Source organism: Camelus ferus, chromosome X, assembly GCF_009834535.1.
Source record: "Camelus ferus isolate YT-003-E chromosome X, BCGSAC_Cfer_1.0, whole genome shotgun sequence".
NCBI lineage: Eukaryota > Metazoa > Chordata > Mammalia > Artiodactyla > Camelidae > Camelus > Camelus ferus.
The window spans coordinates 2,712,338-2,726,074 of NC_045732.1; the positions used below are offsets into that span (position 1 = coordinate 2,712,338).

At 52.2% G+C, this 13,737-nt stretch overlaps 1 protein-coding gene across 1 annotated transcript in view; it reads left to right on the forward strand.

The window, feature by feature from the left end:
- LOC116662134 overlaps positions 1 to 13,737 on the forward strand; it is a 382,983-nt gene that overhangs the window by 352,019 nt on the left and 17,227 nt on the right. The window lies entirely within an intron of this gene.

Genomic DNA, 13,737 nt, shown 5'->3' on the forward strand with positions numbered 1-13,737 from the left:
CCCTCACCCCAGAGCAAGGGGCTATGCTCCCCCCACCCTTCACTGCACTCCCTGCCTTCCCCAGCACCACTGCTCCTGCCCCGGGAGTGTCCCATGTCCTCTCCCCACACCAGGCACGTCTCTGTTAGAGGTACTGAGCTCCCAGTGGCTCCAGCCAGAGGGTAGGGGGCTGTATCTGACCAGTTAGGATGCCTGGATCCTTTATATGAAACCTCAGACAATAATGCAGGCATGCACAAAGGCCCCTCAAACAGGAATCCCTGCATGGCCCTCCCCACCACGCACTCAGAGCACAGCTGACACACCGGGCCAATCCTGCCAGAGGACCGCTGGTCCCTCTCCTCCTGTCGCTGATCAAGAGTGCACCGCCCACACTGCTGGGTATTTAGGGGGCCTTAGAAGAGCAGCTGGCATTTTCATGGGCAAATACTTGCTCTTTGGGGAAGATTTGAGTGCAAAGGGATGTAGGATATGCGTTTGCTGTTGCCCTGGAACTGGTGACTGGAATACAAACATAAGTCAAAGCAGTTTTTAGAGAGAGCCACAAAACATCTCACAATCAAAGATCACTCTTCCCCAACAAAGGCAACACCACCTGGCGGGTGGGGGGCCGTGGCCCCTCTTTCTGGAGGTTGGGGATTGCACCCTCCAGCTGGAACAGAGCCCGAAACAGCTCTGAACATGCTGGGAGTCGCTTCTCACAAGTCCTGTGATCTACACTGCAGGTCCGGCTCCAGAGCCCAGGGCCAGCATGGTGACTCTGCTCCCGCTGTCCATTCTGGGAGGTCTAGGTGTCCCCCATGGCCCTTCCACCATTGTTTCTTTTGGAAACAGACCCTGGATGGAATGGGTCTGAGAACAGGAGAGCTGGGTATCAGCAGCCGCTGCCCAGTGTGTGGCCCCAGGGAGGGGCATTTCCTCTCCATGGGCTCTGATCTCCCCTCCTCTGTCCCCATATCCTCACCCCTCTCCTCCTTCATTTCTTGATTGATCCCTGGATAATGGTCCTTACCAGGAATGACCTGGGAGAAGTTTTATGAGTCTTTAAGAAAAAAAAAAAAAAAGAAATCTATAGACAAATTACTGAAAGTAACTTCCGTCTTTCCCAGTAAAGTCCTCTTTCCAATGTTTAAGGCTAGTTGATGGGGTGTCAAGTTGCCTAGCCACTCACATCTGAGCAAGTGCTCTCTCCCTCCAGCTGCCCACAGCATCCACCTGTGGCAACTTAGCCATAAGAGGGCAATAAAGCTCTTTCCCCACAACAGCACCAGCTTGGCAGTGGAGGCCGAGAGAAAGGGCCCCTCCCTAAGGCTTGGGGGGTCTACAGCCACAGCCAGAGGAACTGGGGATTTTCAGAGCTGGCCCAGCAGGGAAACCAGGCAAGGCCGCCTGGCCCAACTCTTCCCTGCCCAGAGAGCCCCATGAACTGCTCTGGGACCCATTCCCCTGTAAGGCTTCCTGCATAAAGTTACAACGGGATCCACACCTGAGAAGGGAGGAGGACCCCTTTGGCCTGAAGCCCCAGCAGGTGTGTCCTGTGAGACCTGTGGCCACATATCTTCCTTATCTCCCCAGGTCTCCAAAGGGTCCACGCTGGGCATTCTGGTGGTCAGGGACACTGGAAAAACTCTAAACTCTGAAGAAGGACAGAGAGACCCTTCTGGAAGCAATGATTCCAGGGAGACACCTTGCCCAGAACTGGGGGACTTTGTCCCGATTAGATCCCTGCGAGGCAGTGTGGGGCTGTGGGGTCCTCTTCAGGGAAGGGAACAGGTGTGTTCCGGGCGGGGGGCCCTGCTTTGTTCAGTCATGTCCTCGTGTGAGACTCATTTACAAACACCTCCCAGTCTATCTAGGGGTGGTCCCAGGGGTGGGGGCAGAGGAGGAGAGTGAAGGGTGCAGCCTTAGGGCCACTGACCCACACAGGGAGGCAAGGGTCAGTGGGAACATCTTGGGAGTCGGGTGCAGGAGAGGAGGACAGGCACTAAGAACATGCCAAGTCATGCAATAAAGTGACCTGTGACCACAAGACACAGGCGGCCTTCCACCAAAGCAGGGAGATAGAAATTTAGACCCAGGCTCTGAGAACCTTGAGAGGGGCTGGAGGGTCCCAGGAGCCCTGAGGAGCAGCTCTCCTAGGGGCACAAACATCCCAATAAACACATTTCTCATGGATGCTTTTTGGGGTGCAGAGTGAGTTACCAGGATCCTGAACTTAGTATGGAACCCCACCCCCTTGTTCAACACAATTCCTGGCAATAAATTGCTGTCATTTGTCCCTGGACATGCACAGGGGAGCTGACTGCTGTGGGGGTCACTGCAGGACTGGAAGATTCTGGTGTGGTCTCTGTGACCACAGAAACCCAGGGGGATTTCTTTTCGGGAGCAGCTGGAGATCATGCTTGCCAGGACCACCCTCATGGGATGGCCAAGGAGCCCATGGTACCCAGGCCACCAAATGACCAAGTTGTGAGGCTGCCTGAGATTTCCTGGGGGCATGTAGATTCCTATAGTCAGCACGTGGGCCCAGGACAGCAAGACGGTCTGCCCAAAGAGGGGCCTGCCCTCCTGATGATGGCTCCTAACACCTGCAGGTAAACTGCTCCCAGGGCTCCTGGAGGCCGATAGTGAGAGTGGTCTTCCAGCCATGTGGGGTCACCTCCCCCTGATGCAGAGGCAGACCTCTCCCCCTTGAGGCCCAGGGGACACCTGGCTCTGGTCCCACCTGTGTGCCCTGGACACGCAGAGCCCCAGAGCTCTGGCACAGCCTGGGATGTGGTCGTGTTGGGGCAGGGAAGGGGCTCATTCAGGAGCAGGGGCCACTCTGCAGGGTTGCTGGACCTGGCAGCGATGCGATGCTTCAGAACTCCCCTGGACTGGGTTTCCAACCAGTGGGATGGAAGGGCCTCTCCTTCCTGTGGTACACTTGGGGGAACTACATCCATCATGGATGTCAGGCCTGAAAATGGAGGCTGCGCTACATGCATTCCTGAAAAGAAAAATCAGGCCCCTCCAGCCCAGGTGGCTCAGAAAGTCATTCAGCAATGTTCGGGGTCCCAAGTTTAGGCTTTGAATTAGAGCTGAGTGGCTAAGGAGGCCAGATCCCTGTCCGTGGCTCCAGGAGTAGGCTTTCTGCTGGGGGACAGGATCCTCAAAAACACCTGTGTCTTTGTGGGACACTCCCCTCTGACCAGCTGGGAGGCAGGGTGTAGTTGTGGGAAATCGTGGTTCCATGAGCAGAGGGCCATCAAGTGGTGGGGGCACAGGAGACAGTGAGAATGAGTCCCACAGCCTTTCTGGAATCAAAAAACTGGCAAATGTGAAAAAGTGCATAATTTGTTTTATTGAACAGGCTGCTTATGTACGTTTGGAGGGCCAGGTTCAAGGATTCTGCATCCCTCCGGGACAATAGCCTCAAGAGAAGGACAGACAGAACAGGAGGAGATCTGGGATTTCTCCCAGGAATGAGGCAGAACAGAGATTTCTGCAGATTTGCAAGGAGACCCCGACCACTGAGCACGGGGTTACAACCCCACGTGACCCCTGTCGTGTTTGGCTTGGGCCCTGGGTCTGGCCTGATCATGTATTCTTCCAGCTGAGTTCCAGAAACTCAGATGGTAGACTTAGAGAGGCTGCGTTTGGAATCCGGTGAGGAGGTGGAGGGTCCTTTATCCTGAGTCCCCTCAGCCTAATCACTGTAGCTGAGGCCCAGCACCCCCCAGGTCCTCAGGGTGGCCGTGGAGGGAGAGCAAGCCTGGAAGGTGACCCGGGGGTCCCACTGCTGTTTCCCTCCCTTGTCTTTGTTCCCTTTCACCCCGGAAGGTGTGATTGTCTCATGTCATGGTGACAAGCAATCTCTCTTCTCTGTCAGGTGGGCTCCCCACCCCCGCTCAGCCTTCTCTCTGCATGGATGCAGAAGGACCAGGCTCACTTGAAGTTCTGAGCTTGAGCAGTAAGGTGGAAACAAAGAAACCATTGGAAACAAAGAAACAAGTGATTGTGGCAAAGTTCCCCACCACAGAGAAGCTGCCCTGAGTGGAAGGGAGGGTGTGGGCATGCCCATTTGTTTCCTGTCTCCCAGTGCTCTTAGCTTTCTTATTGCAGACCTGCATGGTTACAACAAAATGATCTGCAAAACTGAAAATATTTTCTCTCTGACTTTTACAGAAAAGGCTGGTCAGCCTCTGGTTCCTGTACCAGGCAAGTGATTGGAGTACCTTTCCAGTTTGGAAACATCTCGGCAGGCCCAGGTTTGCAAACGTCTTTAAGAGTAGTTACAGAGTTTTGCTTAGAAAAATTTTTACGCCTGTATACTTCTGAGCTGAGGTTGTCCTGTGTAATTCTGAGCCAGGATTTTCTCAAACTGTTTCTCACTTCTTACACCGGACATCCCTAAATTCCAAGGGGAACTGGATATTAAGGAAGCCATGGAGTTTAAGAAAAGGATACAGTTCTCATTTCCTTTTAAGCATCGATGTACATCCATCCTAGGCAGTATCGGTTATGTGTTATTGATAGAGGAACTAAATAGTAACCAAATTTATAGAAAATAGTGGGTCTTAAGTGCACAAGTTCATCTTTTCAACATTTTTTGTAATGTTTTCAGTTTAAGATGACCATTCCTGAGAAACCATTCTAACAGGCATCCTGTTAGAATGAAACAGCATTTTCCCTGAACCATACTTAATTTTTATTTCGTAGACAGCAGGAAGGGCAATCACACATCACACATTTGGGGACCTCAAAGATAAAATGTAACTTTCTGGGAGCACACTCCCCCCGTCTCCCCCTCCTCTTTTCACTGTCCCATTCTCCCTGAAGTCTCTTTCATATCTTCTGCTCATGACTCAAGTAACTCTTTCTTCCTCCTCGTTCCTCAGCTGGTAAGGTTACTTTTCTACTTTAACCAAGTAAACTGAAGCCAACAGAAGAGAACTTTCACCAGCAACTCCCAGCACATCTGCTCGCCTTCTGATGTCTGTGATCTCACTTTCGCCGCCCCACCTCTTGTTACAGGTGACATCGAAAGCCAATTCCTCCAAAAGTCACCAGGGCCCCATCCCTCCCATCTTCTCCAGGCTGTCACTCCCACAACCCTCCTCCCTCTCACTACCTCAAATATTTTGTTATCCTGCTTGTTGGCTCCTATCAGTATATAAACGTCCATCTTCTTAAAAGAAACAAACAGCACTCCTTGACCCTAATTTGCCCCCACCAATTGCCACCCCATGTGTTTGCAGCAAATCTTTAAGGAGTTGTTTAAGTTCACTGTCTGCATCTTTTCTTGAGCAATCCCCTTTTACACCCACTCTGGCTTTTCCCCTGATCCATCGGTCTATGGAAACTGCTCTGTCAAGGCCATCAGTGACCCCATGTTGCTAAATATAGTGGTCAGTTTTCAGTCCTCATCATGCGTGGCCCCTCAGCAGCATTTGTCCCAGCTCTTCCATCACTCCTCCCCCATGTTCCTGCTTTACGTGGCCTCCAGCCCATCGCTCTGTCTGCTTTCTACTTTTGGTCCACTGGCTGGTCTTTTCCCAATGTCTCCTCTTCTTTCCAAACATTTACCGTGGGTGTGCCCCAGAGTTGGGTCCTGGGTCTCTCCTCTCTCTCTCTGCTATAATTTTGGTGGAAGCAACCAGCCTTGGAAATTGACATGCCATCAATTTCTCGATTTGTCCAAAACTCCCTGATTTGCCCTTTCCATTTGCACCTCATTCCCTGAGACTCATACTCTTTTTCTTTCATTCATCTTGCTTTCACATTCATACATATGTTCTACTATGTAAATTAAATTTCCAAATTTTGAATCTGTCCCTATATATATCATGTAAAATGCTCAAATCTCTATTATTTCCACTAAGATGCTTATTCTACCTTAGAACACTTCTGCATTTCTGTATTTATGTGAACAAAGCAAATAGTACTTCTACAAGCCTCATAGTTAAACAGTGTGTTTGTTTGGGGCTATTATGTAACATGAAATAATGATACATCAACATAGTCCTCTTTCATTTATTTATTTTTTAAACAAGTTTTACTGATTTATAATCATTTTACAATGTGTCAAATTCCAGTGTTCAGCAGAATTTTTCAGTCATACTTGGACATATACACACTAATTGTCACATTTTTTTCTCTGTGAGCTACCATAAGATTTCATTTATTTTTATGTAAGACCGAGATGAGGTTTTTGCACTGAAGACTGGTTTTATTGAAATTTTACGTACGTTATGGACAGTCAGTTTATGTGAAAGCCCTCATTTCTCCCCTTTTCTGATATATTTTCCATTTGGCTATGTATAACATATACCTTGGCATGAAGTAAAATTCCAAAATCATTCACATAATACAATTAATATATATAAATTATAGTTTTTAAATGTTAAAAAGAAAAAAAATAACAGACTCCTCTACCTATTAGGCATTTCTGTGGCAATATCTAATAGACCCCTTAACCATGACATTAAAGAACTGAGCTGATTCCAGCCCATTTCCTCCTGTTCAGCCCCACCTTGACCCATCCCTTGTGGATGGAGAGGACATCCCTCCCACTGTCCAGGTCCAGATGTTGGAACCATATTCTTTCTCTCTCTTCCTCTTACACACACACACACACAGCAAATCCAGCTTGTTAGAAAGTTCTGGCTACTTTGTCTTCATTAACCACCTGCTCCATGCTCCCTGCCCTCCTAGGAGCCACCTTCAGCCCCTTCCTGGACACCAATAGCCTCCTGCTTCCATCTTTGCTTTCTTACAATCTCTCATCCACACAGAGTCAGAGGGAGCTTTTAAAAGCATACATTGAGGGGGTGGATCTAGCTCAGTGGTAGAGCGCATGCTTAGCATGCATGAGATACTGGGTTCAATCCCCAGCATCTTCATTAAAATAAATAAATTACCCTCCCCCCCAAAAAAAACCCAAAGTAAAAGCATAAATTGGACTACATCAACCCTCCTCTCAAAACTCACTAAACGGGTCACCATTTCATTAGGAGCCAAAGTCGTCAGAAAGGCCTCAGGACCCAGCATGCTCTGCCCATCCACCTACACTCTCCCCCTCACTCTGGGGGCCTCTGGCTCTGGCTCTTCCTTCTTCCTCCGGATCTATTCTGCTTCAAGTTCATTACTCCGTGAGATCTTCCAGGATTGCCTTATTCCCTCCTGCCTGCCTCCCACCCCACTGCCATTACCGGAGTTTACTCATATCAATCTTTTCTTTTTTTTTCCAAGCTCTTGCTACCTCCAACATGCTGCCTGTTTCCTCTGCTAAAACTCTGAGCCCCCAGTGATGGGGAGTCATGTCTATTTTGTTTACTGATAAAACCTGAGAGCCTTGGGAACGGGTCTAGTTACTAGATTCCCTTACATAGTAGGAGCTTATACAGATTTGCTGAATGAATGCAGAGGCCCTGGTCCAATCTGATGGAGCACTTCTGTGTCCTGCTCAAAGAATAACTCCTTTCCTCCTGAGAGGGGGTGACCACTTCCTTAGTGATCAAAGGCAATATCTTTTTGCTTTATGCTGTTCACCTTAGGTGGGGAGGCTGGGGGATCTTCATATATATTTTTAAGTTTGATTCACTCTGCAGTTTGTCTTCAGTCTATGTATCCTTTTGAGAAACCATTTATGAGTGATCATTCTTCCATCAGATTGAACAGGTTCCAGGTCCAAGCCTGTCCCATCGGCCGTCCTGTGTGTCATGACCTGTGACCCAGTGGATGCTCAGCATGTAAGGGAACCGACAGGAGTGAGTGAATAGATGGGAGCATCTCCTTACTGTGGTGGCTGCTCTCTGTCCAATGCCTTGAGATTTGGGGAAGGGTTTACAAGTGCAGCGGGGAGAGGGAATGTTCTCTGTGCTTTTCCTGAGTTCCCTGGCCTTATCCATTCCCCCAGCCCCCTCTGGGCAGCCAAACTGAGGAGCTGGGCCACTGGGGGATGTGCTGATCAATAATTCACCTTCACCCCAAGTCCAGGGGTAGGATCGGCCAGCACACATGGTTGTAGACTCTGGAGTCAGGTCCTTGGAGGAATTCCTCACCGAACTATGTTTTGGACCTTTTATTTCTCTCTATAACCTCCAGCTGAAGAAGAAGATTGTCTTAGACACATGAAAGGTGAGGCCGTGTACTGTCCCCATGGAGCCCAGGTGGGGCTGGGAGTCTGCTGTTTGTACAGCCAGTGGGCTCATGTTGCTTTGGGCATCCCTGTGCCTGAATTCCTGCAGTACACTCGGTGGTAAGGATGGGGGTGCCTGGCAGGGAGGGAAGCAGGTCGGGAGACTGCACAGCTGGGGAGACGTTAACCTGGGGTGAGTGGGAGCCAGCTGATGCATGACATCTCCGTGCAGGAAACTCTCCACACTCAGAGGAGTTCCCACTCCCTCAGAGGCCGTTTGATGAGGGTGCTGGGCTGTCAGCACAGCAGGGTCCCCGTGAGAATTATGGCGCCTTCAGGCAGAGGGAAGTGAGGGGTCCAGTGGCACTTAAATTAACTGCATACCCGAAGCCAGCCCCCACCTCTGTAAGCCTGTTTCCTAATCTGCAAAGCTAGAATGATGTTAACCATCTCACGGGGTCGTTGATGGGCTGGGACAGACTAGAGAGTCAGGAGCTGGAATTCCTCTGTCCCGTGATTGTTTTCCTTCCTTCCAACTATTTGTTCTCACAAGCTCTGTCTCTCTGTCTCTCTCTCTTTCACTTGTAACTTTCTCTCCTGCTCTGGTTTCATTTGATTTCCACTCCCTCAACCCCCAGATGAATTTGATTTCTGTGTGTCAGTTCCAAATTCCCGGGAAAGAAGCTCTGTCTCCCTCTGGATCTGTTGTCCAACCCATCAGTTGTAGCCAGAGGAGCGAGTACCTCTGGGACCAGCGAATGGGCTCTACCCAGCCCCCCAGCCACCACTGTGAGAGCACATAGCTCTCCGAGGAGGTGATACTGGCTGTGACTTGGTATCAGTAAGTGTGAATTTATGTCTCCTCTTGTTCCACCTTCATCCTCCTAAACAAAGATGAAAATTAAACCCTCCTGGGATCTGTGTTATGGAACACTCAGGATGGGGGCTAAGGGGACTGGATTCTCTGCTGTGTTTAAGGGGCTACAGTGACTCCAGAATGACAGCCTGTGAAGGGAACACCACCGTTCCCACCTGGCAGTTAGGGTGCTGAGTCTGTGTGATGTTGAGCCAGGCTTCTGACCACAGCTCTGGTGTCTGGTCCGACCAGTTAGCCTTTGAAATCAACCAGCTTTGGATTCCTCAATCCCTCCCTGAGGTTATACCTGATCCACCAGCTTCTGTATCTCTGAAGACATTTGAAGAGGACACTTCACTTAAGCCATTCGCATAGCCCTGTGCAGGACTTTGTGCTGCATGGTCTCCCGGCGAGCTGACTGTGGTTGATATTTTACTGGTCTTAGGAATAGTCTGGTTTCCCGATGTACTGTTTCACTGAACAAGTAACAGAAGCCACCTCTGGCTGATAAAAGCAAAAAAGGGACTTAATGAAAAGATACTGGGAAGGTGCGTGGAGTGGCCAGGACCAGAGCTGACCTGGGGGCCATAGGAGGTGTTGGGGAGCCCCGGTCACCAGGCACCAGGCCGGACAGGGTGCTGCCAGGCCCCCTGCTGCCCCAGCAGGGACCCCCCTGCACCCTGGCACTCCACCTCACTCACTGCAGGTTCGTGTCCCAGCAGGGCCAGGTCACACTGAAGCCACCAGCACACACCTCAATGAGGGAGTTAGCCCCATCTCAGCTGAGGGCATGCCTGGTGTGGGGAGATGCACAGTTAGAGGAAGGCGGTTCTCCTACTGTTCTGAGTTAAGGTGCAAGTCAGTGCCCATCACTCAGAGAGCCAGGCTGGTCGGACCTCATTGTGGTGACTAGGCTGTCTGAGTTCACTTATTGCTTTTTATGTTGGAAGGACCTGGATGGAGAAAAAGTGGAGGTTCTAGTTCTTATTTTGTATTTCCCACATACCAGGTGCGGTAAGCAAGCCACTTCATGTAAATAGGCCACAGAGCAAGTCATGAAGTCAGGCCTCCGCAGCCCTGAAACCTGTGTCCCCATTGGCTCCATAGTTACCAGTGGAAATTGGGGGGGGTGATGGGACTGTGTGCTCATGTGGGGGCTGAGATGTGTGTATTTAAATGCACATTTTCAGAAACTCGGCTAGAACCACAGCCACTGATTGGCTGCACAGAGGGAGAGGAAGGGAGTCTTCCAGCCTCTGGTCCAGCTCGTGAGGAGCTCAGAATTTGCTCCTCTTGTCCTGAAAACATCAGAGCTGAGGGAGCTGCAAACCCACCGCTCTTCTTAGATCCACCAGAAAACTGAGGGAAAAAGCTGTTCCCAACTCAGAGAGGTAGCCAGGCAGCCTCGGAGATTCACAGTTCCCAGGGCAGAACCCTCTGCTGTAAGAACCGCTGGGGCACGCAGATTTAAATGGTCCCTGAGACCAGTGGGAGGCTCAGCATGGGGAAGTCTGAGTGTGACAACTCCAGGGGGCCAATCAGATGGGCCCCCTGCTCTTTTGCATGCATTTTACCTCCAGGACTGTGCCCTGTTGTCAGAGTGATGATCAGAGAAAAACCCCTCATGCTTCCTGCCAGGAAAGGAGAAAATAGCTCTATTGAAATACACCCAGAACATTCTGTTCCATTTTGGGGGTTGTGTGTGTGTGTGTGTGTGTGTGTGTGTGTGTTTTTAATGAGAAATTATTTTACCAGAGCCTAACCAACCTGGGGGAAGGGAAATACCTTCTGTTTCACCCAAATTGGGGTGGGGGAAAGAGACACAATTGTAGAGGTCACAACTCAGGGCACAGGCTCAATAAGAACTAATCACAAGACTACAGATGCTCCCCTCTGTCCCGCCCCCCATCACCTTACCTCCATGTCAGTAAGGCCCCTGTGTAATAACAGGAATAAAACTAAAAGAAGTAAATATCTCAGGAGTGTCTAGGGAAAGCCAAAGACAGCGGGGAGATGAAAACAAGGACACACAGGCGACTTTAGCCTCTCACACCAGTAGCTGTAGCAAACTACACACAGCCCAGCCCCAGTAGATAAACAGAAAACCTCACAGAAGAAACTTGATTTTGGTTCCCTTACCCAGTTCATCCCATGATGCATCCTCGCCTAGAATTTAGTGGAATAAAGTCTATCTCAGAATGGACATAACTGAAGAGGGATAGCTTTCCAGACTCTGAAGGGCAGAGAAAGCACCAGCCTGGGTGAGAGCATGGTGAGGGGTGAGGTAGGGGGTGGGCTGCATTCTTCCCCAAATAAGGAAACTTCCTGAGGCTAGCAGAGTGGGAGGGAGGGCCATGGGGTGGAAGCAGACAGACTTCTTCCTGAGAACTGATGGGATGCCTCCAAGGGACCATTCAGGTGCCCAAACTGGGCCCTGAGGGTGGGAGCCAGTCTGTCTGCCTCAGAGCCCAGGACTGAGGTGGGCGCACAGCAGGCAGGTCTTACTTGGTTGGTTTCATTTCACTTCCCTGAAGCCCTGTGTAAAACATGAAGCGTGGAAGGTCTGGTGAGCACAGCTCTGCCCTAAAGATCGATTTCAACTCCTCTCTTCCCAGAGAACAGCATCTCTGAGCCTGTCCTGGGTGACCTCACAGAGATCACCTTAGTGGCCCAGGCTAGTGACCGGGAACATGTACCTTCCTGCAGCCAACCCCAGAGGTCCACTAATGCATCATGTACTGGGAAGGATAAGTCCCTTTGTGCTGGTGCAACAGCAGAGACTCTGCCACAGGCCCAAGAGGTGGTGTGTGGGACATGCAGGGTTGTAGGCAGTGCAAATGTATAAGTGGTGCCAGGGTTGCAGGGGCCATGGAGTGTGCATGCAGTGCAGGCGGTGCAGGAGTGCAGGGAGTGCAGGGGTGCAGGGAGGTGCTCAGGCACGTGGCCAGGATCAGAAGTCAGGTGCACATCCTCATAGACAGCCTGACCCCTGGAGGCAGGTGTGGTGTGTTTGGGATGGCGTCGGCAACATTGGGAGGGGGGCTGCCCGGGCAAGCCGGTTGATTCCTTCTCTTTCCTGCAGCCTGGCCTGGAGGCGGCCTTGGCCACTGGAGATTCACCAGAGGTTGGGCTCCAAGTAAGCTTGCTCCTGGGAGGCAGGGCAGTTAGGTCAGGGGCAGCAGCAGTGGTAGAGACAGTGGCAGAGGAGGGGAGTAGCACTACCTCTGGCGAGCTGGTGGATTAGCTCCTGTCTCCCCAGGGGCCAGGCCTGGGAGCGGCCTCTGCTGCCCCAGGTCGCTGGACACACCTGTCCCACTCAGCTTGCTGAGGAGGGGAGCGGGGTCAGTGCCATTAAGGTGCTGGGGCGACGTGGGTAGGGGTCCTGCCGCACGGAAGCCCGGCAATTTGCTCTGCTCCACCCCATAGCGTGGTCTGGTATAGGCCTCTGCTGCCCAAGAAGCTGGACGCCCGTCTCCAGGTGAGCTTGCTCCTGGGAGGCTGGCGCAGTGTGGTCAGGGGGCGGGTAAGGTGGTGGCTGCAGGGGTAGGAGTCTGCCCCGTGGGAGCTTGTGGATTAGCTCCCATCTCTGCACAGCATGGCTTAGGGGTGGCCTCTGCTGTGCCAGGTCCTGGGACACCTATGTCCCACTCTGCCTGCTGGGGGTGGGGGGCAGGGCGGTCAGGGTGCAGGGCGCCAGGGGTAAGGGACCTGCCGCGGGGGAGCGGGTCCATTTGCTCCCATCTTCCCCTTGGCTTGTCCTGAGGGCAGTCTCTTTTGCCCCAGGTCAAGGGACGCAAGTATCCTGGTCATCCTGACCCCGGGAGGCGGGCACAGAAAGTTGAGGGTGGTGGGGCCGGCAGGTTTTCATGGGTTGCCAGTCCATTTGCTCCCATCTCCCCCGCAGTCTGTTCTGGGGGCAGTCCCTGTTGCACCAAGTTCTCTGGAGGCCCATTTCCAGGTCAGCCTGCTTCCCAGAAGAGGCCACTGTGAGGTCAGGGGGCGGATGCGGTGGCGGCTGTCAGGTGAGGGGGCGGTTGCCTTGGCGAGCTGGTGGTTTGGCTCCCATCTCCCCTGTGGCCAGGCCTATGAGCACCCTCTGCTGCCCCAGGTCGCCGGACACACCTGTCCCAATCAACCTGCTGGAGGTGTGGGGCCCGGGGCGGTGCTATCAAGGTGCGGGGGTGGTGACGGCAGGGAGAGAGGGACTGCTACATGGAGCCGGTTAATTTGCTCCCCTCTTCCCCATGGCCAATCCTGGGGTCGTCCTCTGCTGCCCAAGAAGCCAGATGTCCATCTCCAGGTCAACTTGCGGGGGCGGCCGCGGCGGCAGGGTCAGATGGGCTGCCCTGGTTGTGGGTCCAAATCTTCTCTCCCTTGATCTTTCCTAGGGGTGTCCTCTCCCGCCCAAGATTCACCTGACACCCCGCTCCCAGTCAGGTTGCTCCTGGGAGGTGGGCGTGGTGAGATAAGGGGGCAGAGAGTGAAGGGGAGCTTCACCTTTCGAGCTGGTGGATTAGCTCCCATCTCCCTGGCAGCCTGGCCTTGGGGTGGCCTCTGCTCCCTGGGTCACAGGACACACCTGTCCTACTCAGCCTGCTCCAGGGAGGCAGGCACGGTGAGGTCATGGGGTGGGGGCCGCAGCTCCTGAGGGCGGATGGGAGCTGCCCCAGGGGAGTTGGTGGATTAGTTCCCATCTCTCTGGCAGCCTGGCCTGGTGGCGGCTTCTGCTGCCCCTCATTCGCTGGTCGCCCTTCTCCAG